Raw genomic sequence first — 10,944 nt, 5'->3', positions numbered from 1 at the left:
GAAGTGGTCAAACAAGAGATGGCAAGGGTGAACATCAACATTCTAGGAATCAGCGAACTAAAATGGACTGGAATGGGTGAATTTAACTCAGATGACCATTACAGCTACTATTGCGGGCAGGAATCCCTCAGAAGAAATGGAGTAGCCATCATGGTCAACAAAAGAGTCCGAAATGCAGTACTTGGATGCAATTTCAAAAATGACAGAATGATCTCTGTTCGTTTCCAAGGCAAACCATTCAATATCACAGTTATCCAAGTCTATGCCCCAACCAGTAACGCTGAAGAAACTGAAGTTGAACAGTTTTATGAAGACCTACAAGATCTTTTAGAACTAACACCCCCCCCCAAAAAAAAGTGGGCAATAAATACATAAAAAGATGTTCCACGTTATTAATGATCAGAGATACACTGATATCATATTGGGGACTGGGCATTCCTCAAACATGGTTGGTCACAATGGTATAAATTGGTGCAGCCATGAAGGATGATTTGGTAATATTTATTTAAAAAATCCACTTTGTGTAATATGCTCTCAGAAACACTTACATTTGTGTAGAAGGTGGTTCATTGCTGTGCTAGAAATAGACAAATTCAGCCAGCGCATCAGCTTTTCATTCTAGAGCTCTGATCCCTGTTGCAAAATTCAGTTCCTTGAGGTTTTAGGCCTGAGGCCCCCATTTTTTGCTGACTGTCAGTGGGGGGCTGCTGTCCATCCTGGAAGCTGCCCACAATCTCTGGCCATGTAGCTGCCTCTCAACAAGGCACCTCATTTCTTCAAGGCCGGCAAGGAGACTCTCTCTCCAGGAGCCCTTGCAAAGACAGAGTCAAATTATGTGGTGTATTCAAGGCAGTGACCATCCCACCAGGCAAAAGTGGACACTCTCAAGCAACTTATTAATAAAATCATGAACTTTTTCTGGTGTGTTGTGAAGATGATTTTTGGTTTGCGGATTTTATTTAATAAGAGACCAGAAGATACTCAATTGTGCAGTATCACTACATTGTGTCTTTTATCCTCAACTTCTAAAGATGATTGACTTATAGACCCCAACACTTTACCTTTGATCAGATCAAGGGCAAATCAAAGTGAACTACGAAAAAACACAATCCCTGAAACGCTAAGCTTCCTGCTTGCACACTGCCCTGCGGTCACTTGTACAAACATTTCCTAAGCTTCCTATCTCCCGAACAGTCCTGGGAATTGCTGTCAAAAGCAGGTTGTACTGGCCTTTGCAACTTGGGTTTTGTTTTTCTTCTTTTCCAGTGTGGATAAGCTCATGGATGATGTAGGCCTTGATTAAGACTGAATAGGCCCAGCAGTAGAAATGTATATATATATAGGCCCGGGATTTCCTGCAGAGTTTGTCATCTTTGGAACACTCACAGTGGAAAATAAAGGTATCCCTCTTCCCCGTGGCTATGATAATACAAAAGCTGTGTTCTTTGGACACTTTTGCTGCCCCAGCAGTCCATAAGAGATTTCCGCTTTGTCATTAAGCCACCATCATGAGCAAATTGTTTTGTTAGTTGGCCAAAACCTCTATATACGCCAGCATCACGTTAGCAGGAAACTCCAGCTGCGCATGTGGAGGTGGGGTGGCCTTGCCTTCAAGAAAGTTTCATTTTTGTTTCAAGTTGTCATCATCTTTTATTGGGTTCAACAACATCAGATGAAAACATATGCTGGGGTGTTTCTACATCTGGAACTTAGACCTCCCGCTGAGGATGGTCAGGGTGACTCTAGGGAATAACCTCGGAAAAGAAACCAGAGAAGGCACTCTTCATTGCACCAAAATGCTCAAAGGATCCTGTGTCAACCCCACCCGTGCCCCAGGAATAATCAGACTCCACCGCAGGCCCAGCACCCTTCACCTTTTCCAGCTGTTTTTCATCTCCTGTTCATTTCTGTAGACCTGGGCCCTGCCCAACATCTGCCCTGGCCGGAAGTGTACATGAAGTCTAACCAAGACCTGCTGATCTGTTGTACTCAGATCACTGGTGCTGCCTGTGGCTTAATTTGCTTAACTCTCTGGATTCCCATGTGTTCCTGGCCAGTGCTATCTGCCTAGTCTGTGGTTTTGCTTCAACCACCTAAACTCTGGTTCAACTGTACTCAAGACACCCTGGATCTCGAGTCAATCACCTCTGCTCTAGCTTATTTTTTGACCTGTCATTGTCATGCTCTTCCTAACACTAAGCTTGCCATTTAGGAGCCAGGCTATGGTCCTCCTCCAGTCCCAGTGCCCACTGACACACAAAGCCCCCCTGCTCACCCAAGTCAGCTTTTCAGATCAAGGCACTCTTAACCTATCCTTGACTGTCCCCACCATGTGCCCTCAGGGTGAAAGTCAAGCTCAGGGAAGGAGGAAGGTAAAGGATACAGTTAGACTTCAGGACAGGATGAGCGAAAGGATGGAGATGGGGGAAGGTGAGTGTCTACTGGCTACATTTCCTGGTAACGTACAAAACTGGACATTTAATGATGTGATGAGAGCTGTGGGATACGTATGGATGTCAAACTCTCACAAAAACAGAGTCAAAACAAGTTTATGGTTACCAAAGGGGAAAGGTATGGGAGAGGAATAGATTAGGAAGTTGGGATTAAAATAGACACAGTACTATATATAAAATAGAGAACCAACAAGGACCTACTGTATAACTGTAATAACCTATATGGGAAAAGAATCTGAGAAAATAATAAGACACATATATGTATAACTAAATCACTTTGCTGTATACTTGAAACTAAGACAATATTGTACATCAACTATACTCTAATATAAAATTTAAGTTAAATTAAAAGAAACAACGGAGTCAAGATGGCACTATAAAAGCATGCATTCCTGCCACCCACAACTTGAGTGACTTGGGTGTAACAAGTCACACTTGGTTACACCCAAGTTGGGTATAACTTGCTGTTACCAGGCAACAATAATAACTCATTTTGTAGCATTTCTGAATTTAAAGAATACTTTTAAAAAAATTCTTTTTAAAAGCAATAATACTAATCAAAACTTTTTTATTTATTTCAACCAGGTTGCATACCCTGTGAGATCTTATTAAAAATTCCCTAAACAAGGATCAAACACTGTGTCCTCTGCAGTAGAAACGCAGAGTCCTAACTACTGGACTGCCTAGGAAGTCCCCCTAAAGAACATCTTTGCATCTCATGTTTAATCATTCCAAAATAGATACATTTTTATTGTATATTTTAAAACTTCTAAAGTCCTATATCTTGCAGTCAGTGTTTTGTGATCACTATGGGCCAGGTGTTACCTGTTGTCACTGCTTCAGCTTTGAAGATGCCGATATCAAAGTCAACAGCACGCGTGGCAACAGCCTGGGACAGTCCCAGGGACAGCGACCCCATAGTCCTTGGGGGCCAGATTCCCTGGTAGGGGTGAAGGAGAAGGAAAGATGGATTTGGCAATTCTTAAAGGACAATTCAAAGGAAAGCAAGCTCTAAATAACTGTGGAGTCAGCTTAGGAGATCAGTACTGTTGGCTTGCAGCTCTTTGATGGATTCTTTTCAGATGCACTGTAGCATTAAACTCTTCATGGCACAGAGGAGAGTTTGTGTGGTAAAACACAGCTTTCAGCGACTCTGAGTTAAAAAGCCATTTGGAAGAGCATGAATGTGAAGATGTTTCTAATTTATTTCTCTTGTGTTTTCCTTTTTATAGATGCATGTATGTTATACAACTAATGTCTAAGTAAGACTAAAACAGCTCTTATAAGACAAGTAAGATAAAAAGTTTTCATGATAATAAAGCATTGTCTCATTGTTTGGCAGTATGTTTTCTCTTTCTCAGTGGCTTTCAGAGCATGAAATATGTCTTCATTTGGTCCCTGAGAAGTGGAAGACACTGTCCTCAAGTGTGGCCCACTGGTCCTCCTTTTGGTGATGAGGATTCTTTGGTGGTAAGATTTCATGGTGATGTGTCAGTTTCCTACTCACTAGTGGTTTGATTCAGTTTTGGCCGCAGAACACTCCTTATTTTTCTGTTTCAAGGCACTCTAGGATCTAGGCTGATAAATGCTTTTGAAATCAACGCACCTTGTAAAAAGAAAAGCTCAAAAATGAAATGGTGATAAATATGTCCAAGTACAAAACATTGGCCCGTGTTCGCAAGGCAGCTTGGGTGATGCAGTGGAGGATCACTAATTCTTGGACGTACTAATTCTTGGCCAGAAGCCTTGAGAAATGTAGGGAAAGTGTGTGAGGAGGAACTGCTGCAACCAGAGCGCATAGAAATCAAACTTGGTAAGACCACGAATATGTTCAGTGAGTTCACAACACTCAAGCCAAGATTCATTGAAACCACAATGTTCAATACCTATATCCTTCTAGGGGAAGGACTGCATCTTGCTATTTTCAGCTATAATGTATCCATTTTCCTTCCCAAAAGATATTCAGTATTCTTATTGGGAATTACATCCTCCTGTTGAGCTTTTTTTTTGGCCCCTGCTTCCTGCCTTTTTCTGCCTTTCCCCACTAAGGTTGGCAGAGGCCAAGGGAGCCCAATACTTCCTCCCTCTGCCTCTTACTATAGTCAGATTGGGGCAGTGATCTCAGCTTGAATGATCAGATGCTTGTTCTTAGAGACTTTAAAATCTGTTCAGGTGACAGGGAGAGAGAGAGGTTTCAGAGGTTGGATTCATCACACTGGTTCCTGTGACTGTCACAGTGATGTCTTGATCACATTACCCTGGCTACAAGACTGTTGCCTTGTTCTATGCATTATGACCCTCCTCTCCAGGTCTTTCATGGTTCTCTCCATCCCAGACCTATTATTCCAGCTTCCTCCCAGTTCTAAGAGTCTCACATAAATTCCTCTTCATACCTTAGTGCTTCCAAGAGCCAGTTTCTCTTACTTGCCACCAGGAACCCTGATTGATTCAATAGCATCTTGTATAGAATAAGTAGTACCGTAACAGAGGGGAAGGAAACCAGCAGACTATATCCCAGAGCCGCCTCTTCTGTATCATTAGAGGAAGGAGATGAAGGCATGGATTCTTTCTCTGGAGATCTTAAAGAACGTGATGATGGTGCGTCTGATATAGGGTAGTCCTGCCAAAAGGGTAATACATGTGGCCTTCTAAGCTCCCCCTGCCCAAGATTAGGTACCTAGTGAAAAAAGAAAGTCACTCAGTCATGTCTGACTCTTTGCGACCCTATGGACTGTAGCCCCCAGGCTCCTGCATCCATGGGATTTTCCAGGCAATAATACTGGAGTGGATTGCCATTCCCTTCTCCAGGGGATCTTCCCAACTCAGGGACTGAACTCAAGTCTCCCACATTATAGGCAGACTCTTTACCATCTGAGCCACCAGGGACTCTAGGTACCTGGTGGGCTTCCCCAGTGGCTCAGTGGGTAAAGAATCCACCTTCAATGCAGGAGACACAGGAGATGAGGATTCACTCCCTGGGTTAGGAAGATACCCTGGAGAAGGAAATGGCAACCCACTCCAGTATTCTTGCCTGAAAAATTCTAGGGACAGAGGAGCCTGGTGGGCTACAGTTCAAGTGTTACAACGAGATGAACACAACTCAGTGACTAAGCACGTGTGCTCCATAAGCTCAGCAGGAGAGCGTAGGCTAAGAACACAGAAGCCCCTGTGTCCAGCAGCCTCCATCCTGACTTTTCCTCCCCAAGGTGCTGAAGTAGCTTCAGAAGCACTTGGCAGGTGATGATGACATGGTCTCAGCCAAGAATCAACACAAGGACCTACTGTACAGCACAGGGAACTCTACTTGATATTCTGTAATAACCTCTGGGTTATATGGGGAAAGACTCTGAAAAGAATCTATTCTTATATCTGTGCTTAGCTGAATCACTGTGCTGTAAACCAGAAAGCAGCACAGCATTGTAAATCGACTCTACTTCAATATAGAATAAAAATTAAATTAAAAAAGCAGAGTTCCTTTCAGGGTTCTGCACATATGTTAACTTTGCTAAGCCAAGAAACATCCCCGCCCTACAAAATCATACAAATCTATAAACACTTTTTTGGCAGTAATATTGGTGACAAGCAGACATGCATCCTGGAAGAACATGGTAGAACATGGTGGGTATGTGTTGATTTGGCATTCAAAATAGATCCTTTGTTGATAAAATTGACTGGATATTTCATTACCTATTACTTCCCTTTGGGAAGCAGACGAAACAGAAGTGGCAGTCTCCAAAGCTGAGTCTTGAACATTGGGGTACATGTGTCATTTTGAATTATGGTTTTCTTAGAGTATATACTCAGGGGTGGGATTGCTGAGTCATAGGCAACTCTATTTTTATTTTTTTAAGGAACCTCTCTATACTTTCTCCAGTGGCTGTTTCAATTCATATTCCTGCCAACAGTGAAAGAGGGTTCCATTTTCCCCACACCCTTTCCAGCATTTATTGTTTGTAGATTTTTTGATGATGGCCATTCTGACCTATGTGAGGTGATACCTCATTATAGTTTTGATTTGCATTTCTCTAATAATTAGCATCACTTCACGGGAAATAGATGGGGAAACAGTGGAAACAGTGTCAGATTTTATTTTTTTTGGCTCCAAAATCACTGCAGATGGTGACTGCAGCCATGAAATTAAAAGACTCTTACTCCTTGGAAGAAAAGTTATAACCAACCTAGATAGCATATTCAAAAGCAGAGATATTACTTTGCTGACTAAGGTCCATCTAGTCAAGGCTATGGTTTTTCCAGTGGTCACATATGGATGTGAGAGCTGGACTGTGAAGAAGGCTGAGTGCCGAAGAATTGATGCGTTTGAACTGTGGTGTTGGAGAAGACTCTTGAGAGTCCCTTGGACTGCAAGGAGATCCAACCAGTCCATTCTGAAGGAGATCAGCCCTGGGATTTCTATGGAAGGAATGATGCTAAAGCTGAAACTCCAGTACTTTGGACACCTCATGCGAAGAGTTGATTCATTGGAAAGGACTCTGATGCTGGGAGGGATTGAGGGCAGGAGGAGAAGGGGACGACCCAGGATGAGATGGCTGGATGGCATCACTGACTCGATGGACGTGAGTCTGAGTGAACTCCGGGAGTTGGTGATGGACAGGGAGGCCTGGCGTGCTGTGATTCATGGGGTCGCAAAGAGTCGGACATGACTGAGCGACTGAACTGAAGTGAACTGAACTGAACTGAACAGAACAATTAGTGATGTTGAGTTCCTTGCAGCTATATTTACAATAACCAGGACATGGAAACAGCCCAAATGTCCAATAACAGATGAATGGATAAAGAAGATATGGTACCTATATACCATGGAGTATTACTCAGCCATAAAAAAGAACAAAATTAGGTCATTTATAGAGATGTGGATGGACCTAGAGTCTGTCATAAAGAGTGAAGTATGTCAGACAGAGAAAAACAAATATCATATAGTAGCATTTACAAATATATGTGGAATCTAGAAAAATGGTGTAGATGAACCTACTTCCAGGGCAGGAATAGAGATGCAGATGGATAGAGTGGACATATGGACACAGTGGGGAAGGGGAAGGAGGGACAAATTTGGTGATTGGGATTGACACGTGGGGTTTACTACCATGATTGGGATTTACTATCATGTGTAAAATAGGTAGCATACTCTTGCCTGGAAAATCCCATGGATGGAGGAGCCTGGTAGGCTGCAGTCCATAGGGTTGCTAAGAGTCGGACATGACTGAGCGACTTCCCTTTCACTTTTCACTTTCATGCATTGGAGAAGGAAATGGCAACCCACTCCAGTGTTCTTGCCTGGAGAATCCCAGGGACGGGGGAGCCTGATAGGCTACAGTACACGGGTCGCAAAGAGTTGGACACGACTGAGCGACGTCACTTCACTTCACTTGCTCTTCCCTGTGGCGTCATGGGCCAGGGGTAGGGGAACCTACCCAATCCTTGTGTCCCAACCCACTTGGCTCACTAAGTCAGTGTTGTGCTTTGCATGGGAATTAGACTGTTGAATCCCCAAAAGGAGAATCCGAAATGTGAATTATTCTTCTAGCAGGGGTAGTATATGTGACTGGCTGGACAGAGTTTTATGTAGCTGGTCAGCCCTGGCAGTTCTAGTTCGGATGCTGAACTAGAGTCAGACACACTCAGCAGGTGGTGACAACATGCCACCAAGAGTGTCCAGCATGTTTGTCCTTCAGCAGCTCCTCCTTTTTGCCCAGGTTACACTGAAGGGATGTAAAGAAATCCTTAGCTCCTGCTCTAAAATTGGCAGGAGAAATGAGGTCAAAGTACAAGGTTCACTTGCCCAGTTATGAATGTTTCTATTAGTAATGTATGATCTAAAGAGAGATTGAAGGTGGATACTCCCCCCAAAAGGGGGGACAAACTAGAAGAACTGAGGTTTCATGAAAAGTATCATAGATACAGAGCAAGGCTATTAGTCAGGCTCCAGGCAACACTTGTAAGTTTCACAACAAGGGATTTCTTTTGAAATCCCACCTGCTGAACTGGGTCCTACCACTCCTGACTCAAAGGGCAGCAGAGTCCAGCCCCTGAGTCCCACTCTTGAGATTCCAAGGTAGCAGCCCTTTCCACACCACATCCTACACCATCCGATATGGTTGTCTTCCCCTGGACCCTCATCGTAACTCCTTGTCCTGAAGACCTTCAACCTTCCCTGGACTAGAAGGCTTTCTATGAAGGATCCCCAGATCTGACATGGCTTTTCCAGCTTCCAGACTTTTCTCTTACCCTGTTCCCCACCTAATCCTAGATCCAGCTCTCAGACTTGAATTCAGACTCAGTGCTTCCTTGGTCTTGGCTTGACCAAACTTCCTGGACCATGTGGTGTTTTGGTACAGATGGCCTGTCAATATCACAGGGTAGAATGCATCCAAAACCCAGTGTCCAGAGCCAAAGGGATTCCCTTTAGCACCTCAAACTCCAGAGAGCAAGCTTATGGTGCAGGTATGGCCACGATTCTTAATGCATTGCAGTGAAGTGAAGTGAAGTGAAGTCGCTCAGTCATGTCCAGCTCTTTGCGACCCCATGGACTGTAGCCTACCAGGCTTAATGAAGGATCACAATAGATACTTTTTATATATAATTTTAATTTGGCTGTGCTAGGTCTTCATTGCTGCTCAGGTTTTTCTCTAGTAGTGGAGAGTGGGGGCTATTCTCTAGTTGTGGTACACGGGCTTCTAATTGTGGTGAATTCTCTTGTTGCTGAGCATGGATCCCAGAGCACACGGCCTTCAGTAGTTGTGGTGCACAGGCTTAGTTGCCCTGCAGCTTGTGGGATCTTCCTGAACAAGGGATCAAACCTGTGTCCCCTGGTAGGTGGACTTTTAACCACTGAGCCACTAGGGAAGCCCCACAACATGATTCATGTTGATGTATGGCAAAACCAATACAATATTGTACAGTAATTAACCTCCAATTAAAATAAATAAATTTATATTTTAAAAAATTCTCTTCATGCAGAGAGTCTTGGCACTATCTAGGCTGTTGATACAGAGAACCAAGAAAACTCAGACTGTCCAGAAACCCATCAACCCCACTCCAGCCCACCCAGAAATGACTGTTGGGATTCTTTCTAAGGATGAACTCTGCACGCAGAGACCGAAGTGAGTGGAGGTCAACAGCCAAGGGAAACTTTTGTAGAAACATCAAAATCATTCACAACAGAAGCATGATACCCCCAAATTATGGCAGAGACATTGCCTGTTCACCACCTCATCTTCGGACCCTATTCAAATGCTGAGGGTATAGTAAGTCCTCAAAAAGACCTGACGAGTGAAAGAATGAATGGATGGATCACCTGGACAAGAGCATGGGGACCTTGAACTTGAGGTAGAGAGAACTCCTGTCACTCTAGATCTTCCCTCCATGAGTTTGGATTCTGAGGTCCCCAAGCAGCATCAACAGATGCCTCCTGGCAATAAAGATGGCCCTTGGGGACAGGCGGAGAGCAACTCAAAGAACCTGGCATCCCGGAGAGGAGGAGATGATGGCATTTTGATGCCAGAAGAGCTGCTTGCATGTTAGTTTCTTTTTTCTCTTTTGCTGTCCATAAACCTTTAGTTTAAAATTCCAGTGCTATTGAGTGTGTTGTAGGGAATAAATGGAGTTAATGTCCACTTGTGGGTGAAACTTTAAAGAACAGCAGGTCCTTGTGGATTGGCCTGAAAGAGCCCTTCTTTTTAGGGGGCAGACATCAAGATTGCAGTGGTAATCCTGTCCCTCTTTGGAGATTCTTATTCCATTAACTTAATTTTCAAGGAAGTCCGAATTTGGTCCTGCCTTGGTGTCTGTGATCAACGTGGCCTTGTTACTTTCTACAGCTAAGTGTGAAGTCTGTGGGAGACAGGGTGTAGAAAACACACACAAGGCGTTTGCCAGAGATTACCTCTAGCAGCCAATCCTGGTCACTCACAGAATTGTCCTCACCAAAGTCACCAGCATCAGGATGAGGGTGGAGGAGATGGAGCCACTACATGCTAGGGACAAACTGAAGCTGTCTCACGGGTGTGTTCTGTGGGCTTTGGGCTCATGGGGTAACCACAGTAACAGCAAGGAGAATCCATTTAGGGCAAGATATTTTCAAGGGCAGCTTTCTGATACCCAAGGGTGTGAGTTTTTTAAGAGTTAAAAACCATTCTGTTGATCTTCCAACAAAAGGATATTTTTTAGGTATACACCCTCCCCTGAGGGCAGCCCTGAGGGCCTCAGGGTAAATTCAGCTCTGTACTTAGGTGTTTACCTTTAGATACAAAGGCAGTTGTTGCTGTAACTCTCTTGAGAAACTATCGGGTTGTGCCTGGCATTTGAAAAAAAAAAAAAAACCAAACAACTTTTTGTTCTGCAACTCCAGGTACAATAACCTATTTAAAAATTTTGTATCAGATTGAATCAGAAACAAATTTTAACCACATGCATCCTCTCCACTCACCCCCTCCACCCCACTGGTCCATTCTGTCAGCGATCTTTCTCTCAGGGA

The 10,944-nt window shown here is 43.7% G+C and overlaps 1 long non-coding RNA gene across 1 annotated transcript; it reads left to right on the top strand.

The window, feature by feature from the left end:
* The first annotated feature begins 2,706 nt into the window (after positions 1-2,706).
* On the top strand, positions 2,707-10,082 carry LOC138417469 (uncharacterized). Its single transcript, XR_011248138.1, has 2 exons — positions 2,707-3,923; positions 9,429-10,082. It is a non-coding gene; the product is annotated as an uncharacterized lncRNA (long non-coding RNA).
* The last annotated feature ends 862 nt before the right edge of the window (positions 10,083-10,944 follow it).

Source organism: Ovis canadensis, chromosome 13, assembly GCF_042477335.2.
Source record: "Ovis canadensis isolate MfBH-ARS-UI-01 breed Bighorn chromosome 13, ARS-UI_OviCan_v2, whole genome shotgun sequence".
In the NCBI taxonomy this organism is placed as follows: Eukaryota; Metazoa; Chordata; class Mammalia; order Artiodactyla; family Bovidae; genus Ovis; species Ovis canadensis.
Note: the sequence above shows the minus strand (reverse complement) of the source record. Positions and strands in the feature narration are given on the sequence as shown.